This window comes from Eriocheir sinensis, chromosome 9 (genome assembly GCF_024679095.1).
Source record: "Eriocheir sinensis breed Jianghai 21 chromosome 9, ASM2467909v1, whole genome shotgun sequence".
In the NCBI taxonomy this organism is placed as follows: domain Eukaryota; kingdom Metazoa; phylum Arthropoda; class Malacostraca; order Decapoda; family Varunidae; genus Eriocheir; species Eriocheir sinensis.
In genome coordinates this window covers 23,565,040-23,577,539 of record NC_066517.1, presented here as the reverse complement: position 1 = coordinate 23,577,539, position 12,500 = coordinate 23,565,040, and the positions used below count along the sequence as shown (strand labels likewise).

At 42.7% G+C, this 12,500-nt stretch overlaps 1 protein-coding gene across 2 annotated transcripts in view; it reads left to right on the top strand.

The window, feature by feature from the left end:
• Positions 1-490, top strand: part of LOC126996211 (uncharacterized) — a 97,491-nt gene extending 97,001 nt beyond the window's left edge. For both annotated transcript variants that reach the window (XM_050856538.1, XM_050856537.1), the window contains one exon: positions 1-490. This exon is cut by the window's left edge and continues 4,121 nt beyond it. The gene's annotated coding sequence lies outside the window, so the exon portion shown is untranslated.
• The last annotated feature ends 12,010 nt before the right edge of the window (positions 491-12,500 follow it).

Sequence of the window (12,500 nt, the reverse complement as noted above, 5' to 3'; positions counted from 1 at the left end):
AAAAATATCGCATAATCTTTTTGTATGTTGAAAAGAAAAAGACATGCAGCATATTTTTTTTTTTTATATTGGTTTACGTTGTGGTTGTTGATAATGAACGTAGGAAAATATTGGAAAGCCTACAGATTTTTATTTTATTTATTTTTTAGAGTAGATCGATGTATGATAACTAATTACCGGGACCTTCATACATATTTAAGATCAAACGCCTCTTGCCCGCAGTAATTTGTTTTGGTTATATCCCCCTAAAAGGTTTAAAACACACCTCCTATGACATTTACTTATAGGGAGATTAATACAGTTTTTGTATATAATTTCATAGCCCATATTTTTCTTTTATTTCGTAGAGCTATTTTTTCCTATTATTCTGTTATTACGCAATCATTCTATTGTTATTTTCCATTGTTATTAGCCTAAGAACACTTCCTTATATAATCTTGTAGGAGGGACTTATGTAAACTCTCTTATAAGGGATACAGGATATGTCGTAGAGGGAAAACGGATGCTAGTGGCTGTGTTGCAGAAAGAAAACGGATGTTGGTTGTGTTGTAGAGAGACAACGGATGCTGGTTGTTGTGCTGTAGAAAGAAAACGGATGGTGGTTGTTGTGTTGTAAGAAGGAAAACGGATACTGGTTGTGTTGTAGAAAGAAAACGGATACTGGTTGTGTTGTATATAAAAAACGAAACACCTTTATATTATCGAGTAAAGGTTGGTCAATGTGCTGTGAGTCTTATTTGAACCATTTTGAGGGCGTGGGTGTGGTCTGTGAATTCTTCTTCTTCATCTTCTTCTTCTTCATCTTTTACTTCCTCTATTTCTTCTTCTTCTTCTTCTCCTTCTTCGTCCTCATCTTCTACTTTTTCTTCTTCGTCCTCGTCTTCTACTGCTTTTTCGTCCTCTTCTTCGTCTTCTTCTTCCTCTATGTCTTCTTCTTCTTCTTCTTCTTCTTCTTCTTTATCTTTCTCTTCTTCGTCCCCGTTTTCGTCATCTTCATCTTCGTTTTCTTCTGTGTTCCCCTCTCATATCACATACGTACACTACGCCAAATTCGGTATGATTTAAATTCACTACCTGTTTCGTACTGGGTCAAACTGTACACTCCTTTTGCACTGCACACATATTTTCGAACCATGACCAATATACACTCACTATAATAATTCCTGATCATAGCCTAATAGTCGAAAAATACACCCATGCAATATTCTTGAGTATGGCCTAAAATTCAAGACTCCTAAACGCATTATACCTCAAATAACTTAGTCTTCCCTCTCAAAAGACCATTCCATTTATTAGACTGATGTATTAAACTTAACATTATATAAGTACATCCATGACATTCTTTCTCAGTCAGTTAAAAAAGAAGAACAATGATATTAACGTTGTGTGGTTGATAATAAATATTTAGTGGATGTGGTTGAATATAAGCATCGTACGTCTGGCAACCAAGCTACTGACACATTCGATACCAAGTGAAAGTTAACCACATAGAGTACCACAGTTGCTCTCTTAGACATATAGATCTTAAAAACGTGGTTATCTCTCATATATATCTATCCTATACCTCTTAGTAACGTTTAACCTCACTATAAATAAATGAAAGCAGCCTCGCACGATAACTTTCAGACGCGGACGACATTTGTTATTGTTTTACTGTCAGTCAGTCAGTCGGGTACCCGCGCGGCGGCAAGATGGAGGACGGTTTCTTGCTTATGTGTGTGAGAATAAACCGTTTTTCTGCCGTTAATTTGAATACATAAACCACCAAAGAGTGTTACTGACCTCCCTGTGATAGCTAATAACACACAGAAGAAGAGAGGGAAAGGGCAATGGCGTAAACACAAGCAGAAAGACAAAAAACAATGGATAAAACCGTACCAATCTGTGCTATTCAAACCGTTTTACCGTTGACCGTTTACCGTTGATCTCTCGTTACTATGTTAATATATATGAAGAACAGCGTGACTAGCCTCCCCCTAAGCACCAAGGGATAGCTAATAACGCAGAGAAGAAGAGGAAGAAAGAGGAATAACGTCAACACAAGACAGGACATAAAACAAGGGGTCAGTCTAGCTAAGTGTTGGTGATTCAAACCGTTCTCTCTCGTTCCTGTGCTTAATACATCATAGAAGAAGCGTGCCTAAGGATAGCTAATAACGCAGAGAAGAAGAGGAAGAAAGAGGGATAACGTCAACACAAGACAGGACATAAAACAAGGGGTCAGTCTAGTTAAGTGTTAGTGATTCAAACCGTCCTCTCGTTCCTGTGCTTAATATATCATAGGCAAAGCGTGACTAGCCTCCGTGTGGGTACCAAAGGATAGCTAATAACGCAGAGAAAAAGAGGAATAACGTCAATACAAGGCAGGACATAAAACAAGGGGTCAGTCTAGTTAAGCGTTAGTGATTCAAACCGTTCTCTCTCGTTCCTGTGCTTAATACATCATAGGCAAAGCGTGACTAGCCTCCGTGTGGGTACCATGGGATAGCTAGTAACGCAGAGAAGAGAAGGATAGCAGAATAACGTAATTGACCTCGCTTTCGGCCACCTCTTTAGATTCTTTTTGGGAGCAGCGAGTAGCGGGCTTTTTTATTATTGTTTACTATTGTGTGCCCTTGAGCTGTATCCTTTGTTGTAAAAAAAAAGGCAGACATACGATAAGGGGTCAGTGAGTAGCTAGTTAAGTGTTGGTGATTCAAACCGTCCTCTCGCTACTGTGCTTAATATATCATGAAAAAAGCGTGACTAGCCTCCGTGTGTGTTACTAAAGAAAGACTGATCACACTGGAGAAGCTTGAAGGAAGAAAAAAAATTAATGAGACAGTGTAGCGTAAGAACAAAGACAGACAGACAGACAGACTTGGTTACAGGAACAAGAGGAGCTCCGTTGCCGCCTCCACGTCCGTTCCTTACACCTTGGAAGCAGCGCTGTGGTAAGTACCCAATGGGACTTATTTATTTATTATGATTTTATTTTAGATTTTTACAGTTTTAATAGAAAGCCACATATTGATTTTCATGTGTGTGTGTGTGTATGTGTGTGTGTGTGTGTGTGTGTGTGTGTGTGTGTGTTAACGAGTGAACGAGTAGGAGAGGAGATAGCTAGTTCCTGTATGTGTGTGTGTGTGTGTGTGTGTGTGTGTGTGTGTGTGTGTGACCATCGTACTATGGGAGGGGCAGACAGGCAGAGAGAGAGAGAGAGAGAGAGAGAGAGAGAGAGAGAGATGGATCATGGATGGCTGCTCGGATAAACCCTCACCAATTGCTCCCATCTACAGATTTATTAATTCGTTTTCCGCCACAAAGCCGCCACGTCGCTGCCCGCTCACTCGTGTAACGGCCCGGCTTTGTCCCCTCCCGCCGCGCCCCGGGGAGGAGGAATATAGTTGTACGGGTCGTTCGGGTCGGGAGGTGAATTGGGAAACCGCACTCTGCCAACCAGTCACCAGTTAGGGTACAGAACTTAAGGAAAAGGGGAGATAATAGGGGATGGTTTAGTGTGACGTGTTACCAGTGTAAGTTAACTATCTGGGTCGTTTGGGTCTGGAGGTGAATAGGGTAGCCTCGTCCTGCACGCCAGCCACCAGTTAGGGTATAGAACTTAAGGAAAAGGGGAAATAAAAAAGTATATAGTTTATTTCGACGTATTACCAGTGGGGAGAGGATAACAAACGAGAGGAATGAATATAGTTGTACGGGTCGTTCGGGTCGGGAGGTGAATAGGGTAGCAACACACTGCCAACCAGCCACCAGTTGGGGTATAGAACTTAAGGAAAAGGGGAAATAAAAAAGTATATAGTTTATTTCGACGTATTACCAGTGGGGAGAGGATAACAAACGAGAGGAATGAATATAGTTGTACGGGTCCTTCGGGTCGGGAGGTGAATAGGGTAGCAACACACTGCCAACCAGCCACCAGTTGGGGTATAGAACTTAAGGAAAAGGGGAAATAAAAAAGTATATAGTTTATTTCGACGTATTACCAGTGGGGAGAGGATAACAAACGGTCCTTCGGGTCGGGAGGTGAATAGGGTAGCAACACACTGCCAACTAGCCACCAATTAGGGTATAGAACTTAAGGAAAAGGAGAGATAAAAGGGTATGGTTTAGTCTGACGTGTTATCAGTGTAAGTTAACTATATGGGTCGTTTGGGTGGGAGGTGAATAGGGTAGCAACACTCTGCCAACCAGCCACCAGTTAGGAGTATAGAACTTGGGGAGATAAAAGGGTATGGTTTAGTCTGACGTGTTATCAGTGTAAGTTAACTATCTGGGTCGTTTGGGTGGGAGGTGAATAGGGTAGCAACACTCTGCCAACCAGCCACCAGTTAGGAGTATAGAACTTAAGGAAAAGGGGAGATAAAAGGGTATGGTTTAGTCTGACGTGTTATCAGTGTCGTTTGGGCTGGGAGGCGAATTGGGAAGCCACACTCTGCCAACCAGCCACCAGTTAGGGTACAGAACTTAAGGAAAAGGGGAGATAAAAGGGTATAGTTTATTCTGACGTGTTATCAGTGTAAGTTAACTATATGGGTCGTTTGGGCTGGGAGGCGAATTGGGAAGCCACACTCTGCCAACCAGCCACCAGTTAGGGTACAGAACTTAAGAAAAAGGGGAGATAAAAGGGTATAGTTTATTCTGACGTGTTATCAGTGTAAGTTAACTATATGGGTCGTTTGGGCTGGGAGGCGAATTGGGAAGCCACACTCTGCCAACCAGCCATCAGTTAGGACTATAGACCTGGGAAAATAGGAATGGGAAAATGGGAAATAAAAGGGTCTATATTTTCTTTTCTGGCACATTATTAGTGTAACTTTAAATCAAGAAGTAGGGAAAATCTAATTACACGCATATATATATTGAACACATACATTTATTAGATAATTATAAAGGAATTAGTAAAAAGTTAAGCAGTAGGCTATTTCCCCTAAAACAAAATAAACGAAGATATATATAGACGAAAGAAAGAAGAGAGGAACGAAGGAATAAATAAACAAACAAGTAATAAATGGATACTGAATAATTAACGTCTTGAATTATAATGAATGAATGAACAGGTAAGTCCAGCATATAATTAAGTCCTGACAAAAAAATCAGGGTGGACTAATTTCAGACACGTCCCGCATGACACGCCCACCGCCAGCCCGAAAATACGACGGTCGGGAAATTTAAGGCTTTGTTTGTCAAGAGAGAGAGAGAGAGAGAGAGAGAGAACCTTATACCTCCGTCATTTCCTTTCCTCGTAGTTCAAACGCATTCTATCGTTGAAGGAAGAATGATATAGACAAAAAAAATGCACAAATATATATAAATAAAATAATATCGAGAGAAGCAGTAACTATGCAGAAAAACAAAATAAGGAGACAGAGAGAAGAAAGAAAAAGAGAAAGAAAAAAAAAACAAGGAAAACGCAAACAGAGAGAGAGAGAGAGAGAGACTTACCTGCATGTATACCTCTACCTGGGCAAACTAATTAACGTGTTCAGGGCATTCGAAGCTTTGGAACCCTTTCGCGCGGAGGAGAATTCAATGGCCGAGAACATTGAAAGGATTCTGAAATGACGACGGAGTTAATAAATAAATAAACATGACGAAGTAGCCAAATTAAAATCATACGAACTCACCGACGAGGAAAAAATAATTAGAAAAGAAAAATATTGTTAAGGTATTGAATTCGGCTTCGTTATAATATTATTTTAGTGATGGGTGTTCAGTAGCTTATGATTATAGTGTGGGGGGTTGGGGGCAGGGGGGGGGGTAGGAGGGAGTTGGTTATAGCCCCCACCCCCCCACCCCCCTCCCAACCCCCTTTTTTTTCTTCATTTACTCGCTTTTAACTTTTTTTTCTTTTGTCTGTCTTTATTTATCCTATTCTACTTTACTTATTCTTATTATTCTACTTATACTCTTCTACTTATCCTTAATTATTATTCTTCTATCTATCTATCTATCTATTTATCTATCTATTTGTGTCTGTCTACTATATTCATTCTCTTTATCTATATCTATTCCTCGAGACTAGTGACCTATCCCCCTCCTCTCTCTCTCTCTCTCTCTCTCTCTCTCTCTCTCTCTCTCTCTCTCTCTCTCTCTCTCTCTCTCTCTCTCTCTCTCTCTCTCTATCCACTTATTCCCTTCACCTATCCCTGCCTTAAGACGAGAGATACCTGTCCCCCCTTCACCCCTGTCTTCCCTCAGTTTGTCCATCCATCCCCATCCCTTCCCACCTCCCTCCCTCCCTTCCTCCTTCTCATGAACATAATGCTTCCACTCTAAGGAGAATTGAATGCTATAGTGTGTCGGTAATGGTTTGGGAGAGGAATCAGTTTAGCTTTAGGACGCCACTAATGGTACACGACATGAAGAACGTTAAATGGCCAGAATATGGAAAGGGTTGAGAGAGGGAGAGAGAGGCTGTAGAAATTTAACAGGCATCTTTTGTGGTTGTCTGTTGCCTCCTTTGAATAGAACAATCTCTTTATGATTTCCCGTTCTCTGTTTGTGTTTGTGTTATCTGTTTGTGAGTGTAGTAATTTCATAGTCATCTTTTCTGTTTGTTTCTTTGTTTGTTTCCGTGAGCTGCCTCCTTTGTTGTATAGATATGTAAACTAATATAGAGGAAACTGATCATTCTGTCGGTAAGGTTAAGGAGAGATAGAGGAAGAAGACCAAGGATGTAAGGATAAGTGAATGTTTAAATGGAATATCTTTTTTATAATCTTACTTTATTTTTTTGGGGGGGAGAGTAGTTTTATAGCAAGCAATGTATATGTTTGTTTGTTTTCTTTTCTTGTCTATTATATCTTTGAGCTGTTTCCTTTCTTGCCTTCCTTCCTCGACATTCTTTTTTCCTTCCTTCGTTTCTTCCTTCCTTTCTTTCTTTCTTCCTTCCTTCCTTCCTTCCTTCCTTCCTTCCTTCCTTCCTTTCTTTCTTTCTTCCTTTCTTCCTTCCTTCTTCCTTCCTTCCTTCCTTTCTTTCTTTCATCCTTCCTCTCCATTTTTCCTTCCTTCGTTCCTTTCTTCCCTTCCTTTTTTCTTTTTTCATTCCTTCCTTCCTTTCTTTCTGCCTTCCTCTCCATTCTTCCTTCCTTCGTTCCTTCCTTTCTTTTTTCTTCATTCCTTTTTCATTCATTCATTCATTCCTTTTTTTTCCTGTCTTCCTCTGCATTCTTCCTTCCTTCCTTCCTTCCTTCCTTTCTTTCATCCTGCCTTACTCTCCATTCCTTCTTACATTCCTTCCTTTCTTTCTTTCTTCCTCTACATTCTTCCATCCTTCCTTCCTTCCTTCCTTCCTTCCTTTCTTTCTTCCTGCCTTCCTCCCTTTCTTCCTCACTACCTCCCTTCCTTCCATATATATAAAAAAAAAGAGAAATATAGAAAACTGATTATATTTTGTGTCGGTAAATGCTCGGTTAAGAAAATCCATTACCCTTCAGTACCGCATTGGCATTGATTAACCCACGTAAAGGTGTGATGTAACTAATTAACCGAGCTACCTGTAATCACGGGTGTTCGTTTAATTAATTGTGGAAGAGGCAGGTAATTCACTAATCATATAAAGTTAGAGAGAGAGATTTATATTTATCTGGATGAGCTGCAAAGGTGTGTGTGTGGGGGGGGGGAGGGGGGGAGGTGTGTGTGTGTGTGTGTGTGTGTGTGTGTGTGTGTGTGAGTGTGGGGGGGGTTGCGTGTGGGTGTAGTGAAAGTGTTGTAGTCATTTTCTCTCTCTCTCTCTCTCTCTCTCTCTCTCTCTCTCTCTCTCTCTCTCTCTCTCTCTCTCTCTCTCTCTCTCTCTCTCTCTCTCTCTCTCTCTCTCTCTCTCTCTCTCTCTCTCTCTCTCTCTCTCTCTCTCTCTCTCTCTCTCTCTCTCGCATCTTAATGAAAGTGGCCTAATTTTCCACTTATTTTTTTTTTTAACTTTAACCTCCAAAGTGTATTACCATATTTGCTGTGTCCTCCTCCTCCTCCTCCTCCTCCTCCTCCTCCTTCTCCTCTTCCTTTTTCCTCCTCTTCCTCCTTCACGCCGTCCAAAACTTCTGCTCAAAAAAATTTAATATTCCACAAGACGTTTTATGAAGCCGCGGGGAATTTGCATTTGATGAAGAGGCAGATTCCGAATAATAATAAGCGTAATAAGAGTAATAACCGGTATGAAGGGGCGTGTGTGTGTGTGTGTGTGTGTGTGTGTGTGTGTGAGGATGGAAGGAAGAAAGGAAGGATAGGGGAGAAAATTAAGAAGGTAGGGAGAGAGAAAGAGAGAGAAATAGGGGCTAAGAAAGGAAGGAAGGAAGGATAGGAGAGAAAATAAGGAAGAAGGAAGGGAGGAAGAGAGATAGAGGGACAAAGAAAGGAAGGAAGGAAGGATAGGAGAGAAAATAAGGAAGAAGGAAGGGAGAAAGAGAGATAAAGACAGAAAGAAAGAAAAAGAAAGAGAAAGTAGGGAAAGAAAAAAAACAAAAACTAAGCATATGTTAAAAAAAATATATATAAAACAAAAATAAGTTATCAGAAAGGAAAACAGAAAGAATGTGTGTGTGTGTGTGTGTGTGTGTGTGTGTGTGTGTGTGTGTGTGTGTGTGTGTGTGTGTGTGTGTGTGTGTGTGTGTGTGTAACCCCCAACTCCCTTTCTTTCCCTAATAACGAGGAGACTTAAAAATGGAGTGAATAATGTATTTTAGCGCCCATAAAAAAATAAAAAAGTTGAGGCTCTCTTGATCCTTTGAGGCGGCGTAGTCAAACCCTTTATGACAGGCTGGCACTTGACGCTCATGTCTCTTGTTATCTCTTCACTTCTCTTCACTTCTCTTCATTTCTTTTCACTTCACTTCACTTATCTTCGTGTCTCTTCGTGTCTATTAACTTCTTTTCCTCATTTCTCTTCTTCATTTCTCTTCTCGCTTTTCTTCTTGATTTCTTTTCCTCACTTCTCTTCCTCATTTCTCTTCCTCACTTCTCTTCCTCATTTCTCTTCCTCACTTCTCTTCCTCATTTCTCTTCCTCACTTCTCTTCCTCACTTCTCTTCCTCATTTCTCTTCCTCATTTCTCTTCCTCATTTCTCTTCCTCACTTCTCTTCCTCATTTCTCTTCCTCATTTCTCTTCCTCATTTCTCTTCCTCACTTCTTTTCCTCATTTCTCTTCCTCACTTCTCTTCCTCATTTCTCTTCCTCATTTCTCTTCCTCATTTCCCTTCCTCACTTCTCCTCTTCACTTCCCTTCCTCATTTCTCTTCTTCACTTCTCGTCCTCACTTCTCTTCCTCACTTCTCTTCCTCATTTCTCTTTCTCACTTCTCTTCCTCACTTCTCTTCCTCACTTCTCTTCCTCATTTCTCTTCCTCATTTCTCTTCCTCATTTCCCTTCCTCACTTCTCCTCTTCACTTCCCTTCCTCATTTCTCTTCTTCACTTCTCGTCCTCACTTCTCTTCCTCACTTCTCTTCCTCATCTCTCTTCCTCTCTTCTTCTCTCCACTTTTCGCCACATAATCTCCTCTATCCTTTTCAAATCTCCTCAGTTATTTTCAGATTTCTCCTCCATTTTTTCCTCTTATAGCCTCAGTCTTCTTCAAATCGCCTCCTCATTTCTCTCCTCACTTCTCTTCACTTCTCTTCACCCTTCTCCTCTACTCATGATTATGCCTCGCCGTCCGCAGCAGGAATGGATGAGTCTCCCATGAGCTTGTGGCTGACTCCTCCGTTTTCTGTTATTGCTCTCGTCTCTTCCTCTCTTTATCACCTCTCCTTCCTTCCTTCCTTCCTTCCTTCCTTCCTTCCTTCCTTCCTTCCTTCCATTCTTCCTTCCTTCCATTCTTCCTTCCTTCCTTCCTTCTTTCCCTTCTCTTATCCTCTCATCTTTTTTTTATCCCATTCCTTCCCTCCTCTTTGACCCCCCTACTTTTCTTCCTCTTCCTCTTCATCATCCGCTCCTCTTCCTTCCCTCCTACTCTCCATTCAACCCGCACCTCTTCCTCTTCCTCTCCTCCGCCCCTCTTCCTCTTCCTCTCCTCCTTCCTCTCTTCCGCCCCTCTTCCTCTTCCTCTTTCATCTCCCCCTCTTCCCCTTCCCTTCCTCTCCCTTGCTCTCGTTCCCCCATTCACCTTTCTTCTCCCTTTCTTATCCTCCTCTCCCACCCCCCCTTCCTCTCTCTCTCTCCCTCTTCTCCTCCTCTTCCTTCCCTTCCTTCCTCTCCCTCTCTTGCGTTCGTTCCCCTTCTCCCTCTTCTTCCTTTCCCTCTCTTCCATTTCCCCCTTTCCTCTTTTTCGTTCTCCTTCCCCTTTCATCTGTTCCCCCTTCTTCCCCCTTCTTCTCTACTCTTTTCTGTTACTCCTCATTCCCCTTCTTCCTCTCTCCTCCTTTTTCCTTCCTCCTCTTCCTCTCTTTCCCTCTTTCATTCCCCTCTTCCTCTACCTATCATTTTCTCCTCCTTCCTTTCCTCCACTTCATCTCCCTCCTTCCTCCTCCCTCCCCTTCTTCCCCTTCTTCTTCTATCCTCCTTTTCCCTTCTCCTCTTCCTCTCTTTCCCTCTCCCATTCACCCCTTCCTCTTCCTATCATCCTCTCCTCCTTCCTTTCCTCCACTTCATCTCCCTCCTCCTCCTCCTCCTCCTCCTCCTCCTCCAACCCCTTTAATGGAGTCTGTCGTCATTAGGAGGCAGTGTTTGTCTGCTCTCCTCTCCCTACTAACTGCTTAATCCGATAGTGGAGGAAACCTGCTTCTTTCCTCCACCACGACCTGCCACTTGGAGGAGCAGGAGGAGGAGGAGGAGGGGGGGTGGAGGGGTCAGGGTACGCATCTGGTTTCTGCTTTCTTTTATTTCCTTAATTTTCTGTTTTTTTTTTCTCTTAAGCTAATTTGTTTGTTTATTTATTTATTTATCATCTGTTTTGTTTTTTTCTCTTATTTCCTCAGTTTTCTTGTTCTCGTCTTTTGTTTATTTTCCAGGTTTTCTTTTTTATTTTATTTATTTTTACTTATTTATTTACTTAACCATTTACCATATTTCTGAAGGGGGTGGAAAGAGAGAGGGGGGGGAAGAAGGGGAGAAAGAGAGAAAGAGAAGAAGGGAAAGAGGGAGAAGGAGAAACAGAGAGAAGGAAAGGGGGAAGAGGGAGAGGGAAAGAAAGAAGAGAGAGAGAGAGAGAGAGAGAGAGAGAGAGAGAGAGAGAGAGGAGGGAAATGGAGAGGGCGCCTTTCCTATACATAATTCATTTTTTTCCTCTTGTGCTGTGGGAAGCTAAGTGCAGGAAAACTTCAAGGAGGGGAAGGAGAGAGGGCGGGAGGGAAGAGGAATGGAGGTAAAGGAGGAATGGGAAAGGAGGAGGGAGGGGAGAGGAAAGGTAGAGGAATGGAGGTAAAGGAGGAATGGGAAAGGAGGAGGGAGGGGGGAGGAAAGGTAAGGGAACAGAAAGGGAAGGGGAAAAGGAAGGAAGGAGGAGGAGGGATAGAGAAATCGAGGTAAAGGAGGAATAGGCAAGGAGGAGAAAGAGGGAGGAATGAAGGATACAAAAAGATGAAAGGAGGGAATAGGAGAGAAACAGGAGGTAACTGAAGGGATAATAAGAAAAGGGAGAGGAAAAAAGGGAAGGAGAGGAGGAAGAGAGAAGGAATAGGGAAGGACGGGAAGGTAGACGAATGGAGGTAACTGGAGGAAAAATAAGAAAAGGGAGAGGAAAGGAGGGAAGGAGAGGAGGAAAAGAGAAGGAACAAAAAATGAGGGGAAGGGGAGAGGTAAAGAGGAAAGAGGAAAGAGGAAAGGAGAGAAGGGATAGGGAAGGACGAGACGGAGGGAAGGGGAGAGGGAAAGAGGAAAGAGGGAAGAGGGAAAGAGGAAAAGAGAGGAGGAAGAGAGAAGGAACAGAGAAGAACGGAAAGGAGGGGAGAGGAAGGAAGGGGGAGAAGAGGAAAAGAGGAAAGAAGAGAAGACAGAAGGAACAGAAAATGACAGAAAGGAGGGAAAGAGAGAAATAAAGAGGAAGGAGGGAAGAGGAAAAGAGGAACAGAGAATGAATAGGAAAGGACGAAAAGGAGGGAAGGGAAGAGGAAAAGAGGAAAGAGAGAAGAGCAAAAGAGGAAAGGAGAGGAGGAAGAGAAAAGGAATAAGGAAGGACGGAAAGGAGGGGAGAGGAGGGAAGGGGACGGGGGAGCGGAAAGAAGGGAGGGGGGAGCGGAAAGAAGGGGAGAGGAGGGAAGGGGAGGGGACGGGAAGAAGGGGAGAGGAGGGAAGGGGGGGAGCGGAAAGAAGGGGAGAGGAGGGAAGGGGGGGAGCGGAAAGAAGGGGAGAGGAGGGAATGGGGATGGAGGCGGAAAGAAGGGGAGAGGAGGGAAGGGGGGGGAGCGGAAAGAAGGGGAGAGGAGGGAAAGAAGGGGAGAGGAGGGAAAGGGGGGGAGAAAGGGGGGCTTTTAAAACACTCTCAAAGGCGCGTTATACCCCAGTCTCCCCTTTACTAACTTAAGGAGGAAGGTGAGAGTCGGGGCCAAGACGAATTGAATTAAAAAAAAAAAA